This window comes from Lygodium microphyllum, chromosome 27 (genome assembly GCF_053477565.2).
Source record: "Lygodium microphyllum isolate KBCC chromosome 27, Lygodium_microphyllum_v1.1.10, whole genome shotgun sequence".
NCBI lineage: Eukaryota > Viridiplantae > Streptophyta > Polypodiopsida > Schizaeales > Lygodiaceae > Lygodium > Lygodium microphyllum.
Window position 1 is genome coordinate 44,732,155 of NC_141161.1, and position 12,114 is coordinate 44,744,268.

The window sequence follows — 12,114 nt, forward strand, 5'->3', positions numbered from 1 at the left end:
CTGAGAATAAGGAATTAGTGTAAATAATATTGATATTATGCCATGTCACACTGACATTAGTATAAAAGGAGAGGATATGTAATTTTACACATCTTTTTGACACATTAATACAATTACAATCTTTCTCTCCCTTCTGGCTCACAGCTTCTATGGCTTCCCCTTCTTTCTTGTCTTTCTCTCTCTAAATCTAGTCTTTCTCTCTCCTCGTCACTCTTCTTCTCTCTCTTCCTGCAGTCTTTCTCTCTCTTCTGCAGTCTTCTCTCTCCTCTTTCTCTCTCCCTAGTTCTCTCTCTGACAAGTGGTATCAAAGCCTAGTTTTCAGATCCTTCCTTTCTCTCTCCTTCTTTACATTTAGTTTCTTGTCAGTTTCAGGAAACCTTACCGTGCACAAGTACAGCATTGAAGAACCACAACAGTCAAGAAGTACTAGACATGGCAGCTTTCTTGAAGACCACACAGACCATGACAGCCTTTCTTGGAGTCTTAAATGGAGCTTGGACCAAAAATGGAGGCAGACAGACAAAGATGGCAGCTCCTTTTGCAAGCTCAGGCCAATTTTGAAGGTATTTTGTTAAAAAGAGTGGTAACAGCAATTAGGGAAGGCTTAAGTCAGGGTTACTTTTGAAGGGAGGCCTTTTCTTTCCTCTTCCCGAGCTCTCTTTCAAGCTTCCATGGCAGACCTATGCCAACAACTTCATATTGAGCAAACGTGGAGACAAAAGGGCAAGAATCGTAGCTCATTTTTCATATTGAGCATGCTTCCGATGGCATTGTTGAGTATGGACGGATCCTTGGAGGCTTCCATTTGTGGTGGTGCGGCCGTAGGATGCTTGGGCAAGAGTTGAGGGCCATCATTCTCTGTTTAAAGAGTTGAGGGCCATCATTCTCTGTCGAAATATCTTCCTTGTGAAGACGGCTAAGCTCTGCTAACCGCCTGCTCAAATTGTCTTCCTCTGGAGCCTCCTTCACAAGAACATGTGCACTAGTGGATGGCTGTGGAAGGCCAACAAAAATCTTGAGACTGTAGTCATCAGCAACCTGCTGCATCAATGAATTGACCTCATCCTCAGGGGTGGATAGGGATGTGCTTCCAGCCATGGCGGTCTCAACAAACTCGGCCTGCACCTCCATATTGACAAACGGCTTCTCGAAATTGTCCATGGTTTCTGACATTTTCTGTAGATTGTTGCTCGCCAGGGCCGTATCGAGTGATTTGACAATGGATGCCATGGATTTGGTGATGGTGTTCATCTTGGCCTGTGTATCAAGGCGCGAGACCACGGCATCAAGGCACGATGCAAGGCACAGGTAGTTGAGCTGCTCTGTGCGCTTGAGGATGGCATTCTCTGCATAGATGCGAGCACCGTCCACGTTGCCCTTCTCAATGGCCTTCTTCACCTTGAGCTTCTCGCTTTTCTCGTCTTTTTCGCCTTGCGGGCCTGTCTCTGCAGGGTTTTGGATGTGAATTTGAGCTCCATGATCTGGTCGAGCAACTTCTCTGTGTTTCCCATGGACATCGGCTCGGTGTTTGTGTATTACATAATTTCATCATGGACCCTGCTACTTTCTGGTTTTTCTTAGTTGCAATGCATGCTACCACGAATCTGAGCTAAAGACTGTAAAAAAGATTGTCCTTCAGATATAATAGCAGGAGAAATTTGTGACAACCATTCTGGTGTAACAGGAGACAGAACCGATGCAGGATGCTCCACAGGCTGCTCTGGAGAGGGTGTTGGTCTTCCACTTTGCCATGGAATTCCTTTGCAAGCTTTGTACAACCTCTCAAGTTGAGCTTTATCACCTTCAACATCTGAGAGGAACTTATACTTTGTCTTGCTAGCTTTATCTGTGATGTACAACACGGGGTCTGAGCTGTTAAATTTTGGCTCCTCTATATCTGCCTTGGCAAGGCGACGTACTTGCGTGTGGTGTTTATACATCGACTGAAGAAGCCGCAGCGTAGGGCTTGTTGTTCCTGATTTTCAATAGACTTTTCCCATCACGAGATGGATCATTGAACAAACAATCACGAAAAGGCCGGCCAGTCAATTCAGCCCTTAAAATCAACCCATCTAGAAGCACCAACTTTTTCAAGAGATCAAAGTCATGATTCCCTGGCTTATCACTGACATATATTGCACATCCACCGACAACTCGAGCAGCAACATGATACTCTGCACAGCTGGATGCAGGCTATGAAACATATCCCAATCAGGCTGCATGAATTCTCCAAGGAACAAGCTGTTGTAAGCAACAGAAGCTATGTGTATAGTATGAGATGCTGGATCTCTAGGATAAAAGTCATCTGACGCCCTGACTACGGCAGTCTGCTTAGAGCTGTAGATACCATCTGTATTGTGACGCATGCAAGAGATGCACCCACTGTCAGGGAAATTATGAACAATAGATGCTTTTAAGGCCTGATGGTACTTTCTTGTCAAGGACACACGACCTCCGAACCCTGATCCAAGGGTCTCCAATATGTTCTGCACGTCTACTTTGACTCCATCAACTCCCGCTGCAGCAAGGTAGCTGTGGAGCTCATCATAGAACTGAAACATCTTGTTTGGATGAACGAGGCCCAGCTCATGTTCTGCAATTATGTCAAATGCATAATCCGACTCATTGGCAGTAACTCCTGGAGACTGGACAGGATATCTTAGTACCGATTCATAGTGCTCCATGCCTGGTGTTCCAGGTTTCATTCCTCCCCAACGACTTGCAAAGATCGTGGTTGGAACAGCCTTCTTAGCAGACTGTGGCTTTGGAATCTGTATATGTTGAATAAGTCACATTGTCTAGAGGTATTTCATCAACCTCAACACCAAAGCCATCATCTTGTTCCTCCACATTATGACATCATGTGGAATCTCAACATAGTGCTGTCCTATATACACAGTAGCACTACTAAACTGGTTCACCAAGGTTGCTGCATGTGAAGAAGGCTATGATGATAATCTTGAAGACTCTACCAGTCCCAATGGATGACCAACTTCGTTAGTATCTGCAAACTGAGCTCCCAAAGATGCAAGGGAGAAGATCCAATGGTCTGATCATCTGCAGATAACAACTTCTTAAAATTGCTACGTGGTTCTGATAATTTTGAAGTCTGTGTCCGGAACACTTGCATCCTCCCTGAAGCAATCATTGGCAAGTTCTTGTATCTGGCTACCCAAGCATCAAGATACACTAACGAATAAAAGGTATACTGGGGTAGATTGGTTGTGCAAGAGGAGGCAGTACTTGACAAAGATGGACCAACGCAACAGAAAAGGATTGTTCTCTAGATCATTAAGGATCAGCTTGGTTCTCTGAAGTTCAAAGTTTCTTTGGTGATTTTGGAATCTCTAGGAGTGTGTCAACATTAGTGCCTTCATCTAACTTCATCTTACTTCTGCTTAAGAAGATTCAGCAATGTTTCAGCATAGGGGTTAAGCATTTGGTTCTTCTTCAACAAGCTATGGTTCATGGAGAACCATTGGAGCATTATTGAGTAGAGTATGATGCTGGGATATACTACTATTTTGGTTCAAGCGTTTTACTACAAGATTGGCTTTGAGGAGTTCATCAAGCAAGCTCAAGTAATTGGATGAAAGGCAATGATTACGAGGCAAAATAGGGTCATTACAGTGCTAAACAAGGTGCAGTCCAAACAGGGACAGATTTGGAAAAGTTGCTACAGAAATTAGTAGCATCATTCTAACAACAAAGAAACAATTGGAATTGATACTAGACATCATAAGCTTCGAGTGGAGCCATCAAATGTCTCATTTGGACACATATTTCTCAAGCTAGAGCCTATTTAGTACCGGCAGTTCACTAGCAGTTCACTGTCGACAGTTCTGGAAATTCTTAAACAGAGAGGGGTATTGCTACTCCTAAATTCAAACCAGGATTTCTATTTGATACTAGACATCTTAACTTTTGAGTCAAGCTATCATACACCTTATTTGGACTTATATTTTTCAAGGTAGGGCTGAAGAAGGCAAGCCAACAAGATTGCAAGGATTGTATGGACTCGGTGACTTTTCTTTTGGTCTGCATGTGTTGAATCTCAGGGCAGGGTACAGTTGCGTCCTGATTTAAGGACTGTGTATTTTGGGAGTATGCACGTCAGATGAATGAAACCAGAATTTTAAGGCAAGGACAGGAACAACATATCTCTTCAACTTGACTGCAATGGCAGCTGAGATTAATAGCTCCAGCTCTAGTGAACAAGGTTGGCTTCAAACACAGGCTCAAATTGACAAACTTGGAGTTTTGACTGATCAGTGTATTGCTCTTATGAAGGCGGTTATGGAAAAAATAGCAAGACCTGAATCAAATGCTTCTGCTTATGGCCAACATGTATATGCTGATGAGTATCATTCCATTGAGCCTTGGCAGCATAATGGCTATTATGGTCAACATGCTTATGCTTATGAGCATCCACCTCTTCAGCAAAATAGTTATGATTATACTTGTGAAGCTCTCTTGGTTGACGAGCCCAGTTCTTATGGATGTGACAGAAATGGTTATGCTTATCAGTATCCTTCTTGCTTTGATCAACAGTAAGAAAGTGATTATGACTGACATTATGCCAATACTTATGCTCATGGACTTGCAAATCATCATACTTATGGACAGCCTAGGATGCAAGGACATCATTGTAATCATGTTGGACAGTCTTCATGCAATCTTGGACAGCATGTTTATGGGCAACAATATGACCAAAGTTTTGGTAGTAGGCATCAGCAAATAGATGTATTTGGATAGCAGCATGAACATTTTTGTGACATGTATTCTCATAGAGATTATGGACAGCATGACCAATGTTGTGGGATCAATGATCAAAGGTAGTATGCTTATGTATGTGAGCATCAAACATCAGTGGAAGCAAATGCAAATGCTCAAACAAATTGTCCCTCTGATGTGCAGCAGGGCTGTTATCACCATATGCAGTATGAACATCATGAGCATTATGGTCATGAGCATGGACAGCCATCTGTTGTACATGAGCATCAAGATGACTATGAGCAGCATGTCAAAACTATTATAGAGCTGACCAATGGTGATGACCAGGTGTGTAAATTGCTATCTAAGGCTAAACGCGTTAGATACCTTACTAGTGATACGATACAGGAACTGCATGCTGCGGGCTTATGCTATCGATGTGCTAAGCCACTATCTTGTAATCACCAAGCCACATGCAAGGCAAAGACTGCTAAAATATTCTTGGTATTTGAATATTATGATGCAAAGGATGGAGAAGATCTTGTTAAAGACCATTTTGGTAATACAATTACAATCTTTCTCTCCCTTCTGGCTCACAGCTTCTATGGCTTCCCCTTCTTTCCTATCTTTCTCTCTCTAAATCTAGTCTTTCTCTCTCCTCGTCACTCTTCTTCTCTCTCTTCCTGCAGTCTTTCTCTCTCTTCTGCAGTCTTCTCTCTCCTCTTTCTCTCTCCCTAGTTCTCTCTCTGACAATAGATCAGAAAGATTTCCATTCATTTGTTTTTCCTAAGCATAAGAGATTTGTCTAGGGATGAAAGAAGAATTTTGATGGCTATAAATATTTTCTTAAGAAGTGCATTGAAATAAGAACTACTCCCCAAATTGTCAAATGGACCTTGATCATATTCAAAAACAAAAGTTTTGAATAATTTTGTTGACGCATTTTACAAATTAAATGCTTTATAAAAATGATGCTATATCTAGTATGGAAATTGGTCTTTCCAATTGGACTCATGTGTAATTCACCCAAGAAATGAGTCCAAGTGATTGGATGGATATCATCTTGAAGGATGTACAAAAACAAAAAATATATTGGATTCCAATTCCTGATCCTTCTACTCTCTGATTCATTAGTACTAAATGAAAATATGTGTGATGTACTCATGGCAATCACCTCTTATGCGTCAAACCTTGTGCTTGGGTAACACAAGATTTTTGTTTTTTTGTTTTTGATTGTTGATCCTCATCATGGAATATACATAGAGAGAAATCAACTTTTCTAAGCATTAAATGTAGATTCAATACAGTTAGGAGAAAAGAGGCAGTCAAGAAGGGAGAGGTTACAATATAGTCAGGAGTTAAGTATGCTCCCCAATAAGTACTTCAAGATATGGATAGGAATATGCAAAGATACACATATAATCTTATGTATCTGAATATATATTTACAAATACTTGGATGCATACTTGGTTGCAAAGAATTCACCAGTTCATTCCTCCGTATCACTTTTTTCTTCTAATCATTAATACCCCCTTAGGCAATTCATGGTGCACAGATCGAATGCCGTAACGCGTGTAGTGAGCGTCAAAAGGTCCCCAAGAACAAAAGAACTCTACTTTTTGCACACAAATCAATGTAGAAAGCTTGCACAACATGAACAAGAGACCAATTGGATGCAATCTCCCCCCATGCCTTGTGTGAGCGCTCCACAAAGCATGTATTTTATATATTAATCATCTTCAAGCTCAAATAATAGCCCAAATTACAAAATAGCACGCTTTAGCTTTTGAGTTTGCTTTTGTGACAAATAGAAATAAAGCTAATGGGCACCCAAGAAGTCAAGCGTACCCAAATACAATGTCCAAATACAAATATCTAAATCGTGCGTCCATGCGCATACAAAAATAATAAATAAATATCAAGCGTCTTGATAAATAAGCGCGACAAACTATAGGTGCCATGCCTAAGGTATGCGCCCATCAAAATATTGATGATAATTTGAATACACGCTATCCTCCAATGCTTTCCACTGCCACCGTTGCTATCTCTACACATCAACTGAAGCATTCACAATCGTTAGTAAAATAATACAATTAAACCGACAAAAGTGAATACCTAGCAGTCTTCAGGTACATATATAAATTGGTTAGAAATCAATCCTATCACGAGTGTGCACTCTAAACTCATAAACGTTTATTAATTAAATATGTATTTTGCGGAATCACCCGCTATAGAATCACCCATGTACACATAAAATTAACAAAACGCACGAAAAGGATAGGTGTCCCCATCGACTTCTCGCACAAAGAATCCACTTTGTGTATGAGCCCCGGTAATAAAAGCTTACGGAATCCACCGTAAAACCTCACAGAATCCACCGTATAATATGCCTCCTGGCATCATACCCCCGGGGTGGGATAGCAATTGTCCTCAATTGCTATTAGCTCAATGTGGAGCTAACAGAGTGGGGAAAGCATTTAAGTCTCTAGCGTGCATTCATTGGGCCTCTTCAACAGGATGGTTTTTAAACTTGACCAAATATCTAGAATATCTACAGCCAGTTCTAGTGGTCATGAAGTCAGTATCTATAATAGTTTCAGGCTCAAGGATTTCAGTCTCTTCATCTAGCAAAGGTGGGTTTTCATAGACAGGGTGTATAGGTAATTGGCCTCTAAAGGGTCGTAATAAACTAATATGGAAGGTGTTATGGATTTTCCAATGTTGTGGTAGTTCTAGTTTAAATGCCTTGTCATTGATTTTGTGTATGATCTTGAATGGTCCATAGAATCTAGGTGCTAATTTCACAACTGGGTGTTTATCTACACTTTGTAATCTATGTTTTTCTATTCGTAAACCAAACATAATCATCAACTTTAAAATTCATGGCCTGTCTTTTCTTATTTGCTTGTTTTGTATATGATTGCTGGGCTTTGGCAATTATATCTTTAACTTCATCAAAAATAGTAGTATGCATGTTAGCAATATCATCAGCAGTCTGAATTTTATTTGATAATGATGCAATAGGTGTAGGCAATCTATATCCATAAATAACTTCAAATGGTGCTTTCTTTGTAGCTGTATGTGGTGTATTGTTATATGCAAACTGAAGTAAAGATAGATATGTATCCGATGTGTGTGGTTTCGAAATAGTGTAAGCATGTAAAAGATCTAAAATAGTATTGTTAGTAGCTTCTGTTTGACCGTTTGTTTCAGGATGAAATGCAGATGAAAAATCAATCTTTGTTCCTAAGTTAGCAAACAAAGTAATCCAAAAATTATTGCAAAATCTAGAATCACGATCAGAAATAATAACTTTTGGTAAACCATGATTAGTAAACACAGTTTTCAAAAACAATTGAGCAGCTTGAGATGCAGTTAAAGTTTTCTTGCATGGAATAAAATATGCTTGTTTGCTAAACCTGTCGACAACAATCCAAATCATATCATGGTTAGCTTTAGTGTTAGGTAAACCAGCATTGAAATCTGTTCCCATGGTCGTGATGGAATAGATAATGGCATCAGTAAACCATACTGTTTACCATGGTGTCTTTTAACTTGTTGACAAACTAAACATTCAGAAACAAAGTTAGATACATCAGTGTCCATATGTGGCCAATAAAAATCTTCAGTCAATGTACGCAAAGTAGATATAATACCTCTATGACCTTGATATGGAGGACAATGAATCTCATTCAAAACAAAAGATCTAAATGGAACTGTCACACATAATCTCTTTTCATAAAACATGAATCCATTATTGTAAGACAGTGAATAAATAGGAATCCAATTATTTGCAACTAATTTATTCCAATCAGCATGAAAAGTAATATCCTGATGATAAGTATCTTTCATAGGGATAAGGGAATCAAATGATATCACAGAAATATTATGAATTTTCGATCTTCTACTCAAAGCGTCGGCTACAACATTCTCTTTTCCTGGTTGATATTGTATAAGGGGATGAAAACTTTGAATGAATGCTACCCATTTAATATGTCGGTCAGATATTTGGGGTTGACTAAGGAGATGTCTAATGCTTTGTTGGTTAGTTTTAATCATAAATTCAAAACCCATTAAATAATGTTTCCATTGACGTAAGGCTTGTACTACAGCTAGCGATTCCTTATCATAAGTAGAATATTTAAGTTCAAATGGTTTAAGTTTACAGCTAGAATAGGCTATGGAATGGTTATCTTGCATAAGGATGGCTCCTATTCCAGATCCACTAGCATCAGTAACTACTAAAAAGAATGGTCTATTGAAATCAGATAGTTGTAACACAGGAGCATGGGTTAATGCATATTTCAATAAATCAAAAGATTTTTGTTGATTATCAGACCAGTTATAAACAATATCTTTCTTTAAAAGTTTAGTCAAAAGTAATGCAAGTAATGAGAAATTTCTCACAAACTTTATGTAAAAACTAGCAAGACCTAGAAAAGAACGTGACTCATGCACATTTTTGGGTATGGGCCAATTTAAAATTGCTTCTATCTTTTTAGGGTCAACCTTAATACCTTCTGATGAAACAATATGTCCTAGATATTCAATTTCTGTTTGAAAGAAGTCACTCTTTTCTGGATTAGCATACAATTGATTATCTTTTAACAACTTGAAAACTAAAGACAGATGTTCATAATGCTCATTCTCATTTTTACTGAATACCAATGTATCATCAAAGAATACTATAACACAATGCTGATATTTCAAGAATATGCAATTCATCATTCGACTAAACGTACCTGGTGCATTAGTTAGACCGAAAGGCATCACTAGAAATTCATAGTGTCCAAATTGTATTCTAAATGGAGTTTTAAATATATCAGATTTATCCAATCTTACTTGATGATAACCAGATTTAAGATCTATCTTATTGAATATGGCAGATCCTTGTAGTTTATCCATAAGATCATCTACCCTAGGAATCGGATATCTATTCTTAACAGTATTTTTATTTAGGGCACGATAATCAATGCACATGCAATAAGTATTATTCTTCTTTTTCACTAATAAAACAGGTGAGCCAAATGGAGAACTACTAGGTCGAATTAATCCTTTGTTAAGCAATTCCTCTATTTGATTTTGAATTTCTTTATGTTCAATTCGGTTATGCCTATATGGTGCTTTACATGGTGGTTGTGTACCAGGAATTAAATCTATTTTGTGATCTTCAATACGTGAGGGTGGTAGTCCAGGTGGTAAATCATTAGCAAAACAATCTTTAAATTGAGCAAGAAATTGTGTATGCCTAGGATGCATTTGTTTTTCTTTAGCTTGAAGTTCATTCACCCATATTAAATAAGATTTGCTATTTTTACGTAATGCACGTTTAGCCTAAGTATGAGTAAGCAGTGGAAATTTATTAGAAGCGTGCATACCATGCAATGTAATTTGTTTTCCTTGAAAATAAATTTTAATTGAATGCGTAGAATAATCTATGTCTGGATTATACTGATGACGCCAAGGCATTCCTAAGATAATGTCACTAGACTACAAAGGTACAACTAGGAAATTTCTACGTTCAGTATATTCACCAATTTTAATTTCTAAGTTATGCACTTCTTGTGTTCCATTATATCTTGTGCCTAGGAATGCTGCTTTAATGCGATAATGTGTAGAAACAGTTTGTAATTTCAATTCTTTCACTAACTTTGCAGAAATAAAATCATGTGTGCTACCATTATCATGTAAAATAATCTTTTCTTTACCATGCACAAAACATTTCATTGTTAACAAAGAATGTGGAGTTGGCATACCTGGCAAAGTATCCAAAGTAGTACCAATGTCGTCATCGTCTTCCGTAAAGTCAGGCATTTCCTCACGTTCTTCTTCTTCCATTGCTCCAAGATAATTGATATGGACAAGTGGCTTTTTTTATTGACAATTGGCTGCTAGATGTCCAGGTTGATAGCATTTGTAACAAACTATAGGTTTGGCTTTAGATACATTGTTGGTAATAGCAGGAAGTTTAGGAATGTTGGGATTTGGCTGTGAGGATGGCTTAGGGTTTGGATTGGTATTTGATGGTAAAGCAGGTGGTTGTGTCCAAGACTTACGGAATGAAGATGGAAGAAAACGACTTTGATTGAATCTTCTAAAATTCGAATTGAATTGTTTGGAACCATAGTTACCATTAGTTTGAAATTGTTGTGGACGCTTGTCTCTTCCGCGAATCTTGTCTTCAGTATCATGAGCCAAGGAAATTGCATCTTCAAGGGTTGTTGGCTTGAACATATTGACTTCAGCATAGTAATGTCCAAGTAAGCCAGACATAAACTTGCGTTTATGAGTCGCTTCAGGTACATCCTCGAGCATGCGTAGTTGCAGTAGGGCATTCCAAAAACGTTCAGTGTATTGGAAAATAGATTCGCGATCTATTTGCTGTAGAAGATCCCATTGCTTTATGGCTTTTTCGTGGAACTGAGGAGGAAGGAAATTCTGCAAAAACTTCTTTTGGAAATTCTCCCAGGTAGCGGGACAATCAATGCTCTTGCGGGATGAGCGTAGCTCAAAGGCGGGTATACAAGGCTTATATATTTTTTTTTGCTTTTATAGTCTTCCTCTTTTGCAATTGCGGTATTCGTTGTCTTCGTAGAAGTTGCGTATAATCTTCCTATGACCTGCGTATGACCTTCTGCATTTGCTGAGACTGGTTCAACAAGTCTGCAAATAGGAACAATGTCTTCCAGAGAGCAATATCTGCGTGTGAACAACCTTTATGGGAGTTATTGAGTAAGTCTGTAGTGACTTCTGTGACTTGCAGAACTTGGAGAAGTAATCTTGGAGGACTTGATAGACTTAGGAGTTTTAAAGCTTATGTGATTAAGCTTAAGAAATCTGACTGTCAATGAATTCGATTTTAGGAGGGGGCATTTTTCACCACCGATTCGACGTCGAGATGCCGCGGCGACAAATCGTCAAATTCTGGGGCTTAAGCTTTCTTAAAGCTTACTATCAAGCTTTTAAACTTTTGAAATAAAGCTTTTAAGCTTTTAAGCTATGGAGTCTTATCTATCAGTCTGGTTGAAAAAATGACTTGTAGAAGGAGATGTCTACGTGGTCCTCCGCCTCCTCAGGTCGGTCCTTCGCGATGAGAGAGTGCAGAAGGGGGTTCTTGACCGCCAGGAACGCACCGGTATCGATCGTTTTCGATAAAATTGACTGTAGAGCTCGATCGTTCCAGGAGCTCCGCCTTCGCGCAAGATGGTAAGCGATTGGAAGCTCTCGTTCTCAACTTCACTCTGATACCACTGGTGCACAGATCGGATGCCGTAAGCACATGTAGTGAGCGTCAGAAGGTCCCCAAGAATAAAAGAACTCTACTTTTTGCACACAAATCAGTGTAGAAAGCTTGCACGACATGAACAAGAGACCAATTGGGTGCAATCTTCCCCCATGCCT

At 39.0% G+C, this 12,114-nt stretch overlaps 1 pseudogene; it reads right to left on the reverse strand.

Moving 5' to 3' along the window:
* Positions 1 to 744: 744 nt before the first annotated feature.
* LOC148012269 (ESCRT-related protein CHMP1B-like) lies at positions 745 to 5,443 on the reverse strand (annotated as a pseudogene).
* Between the last annotated feature and the right edge of the window lie 6,671 nt (positions 5,444 to 12,114).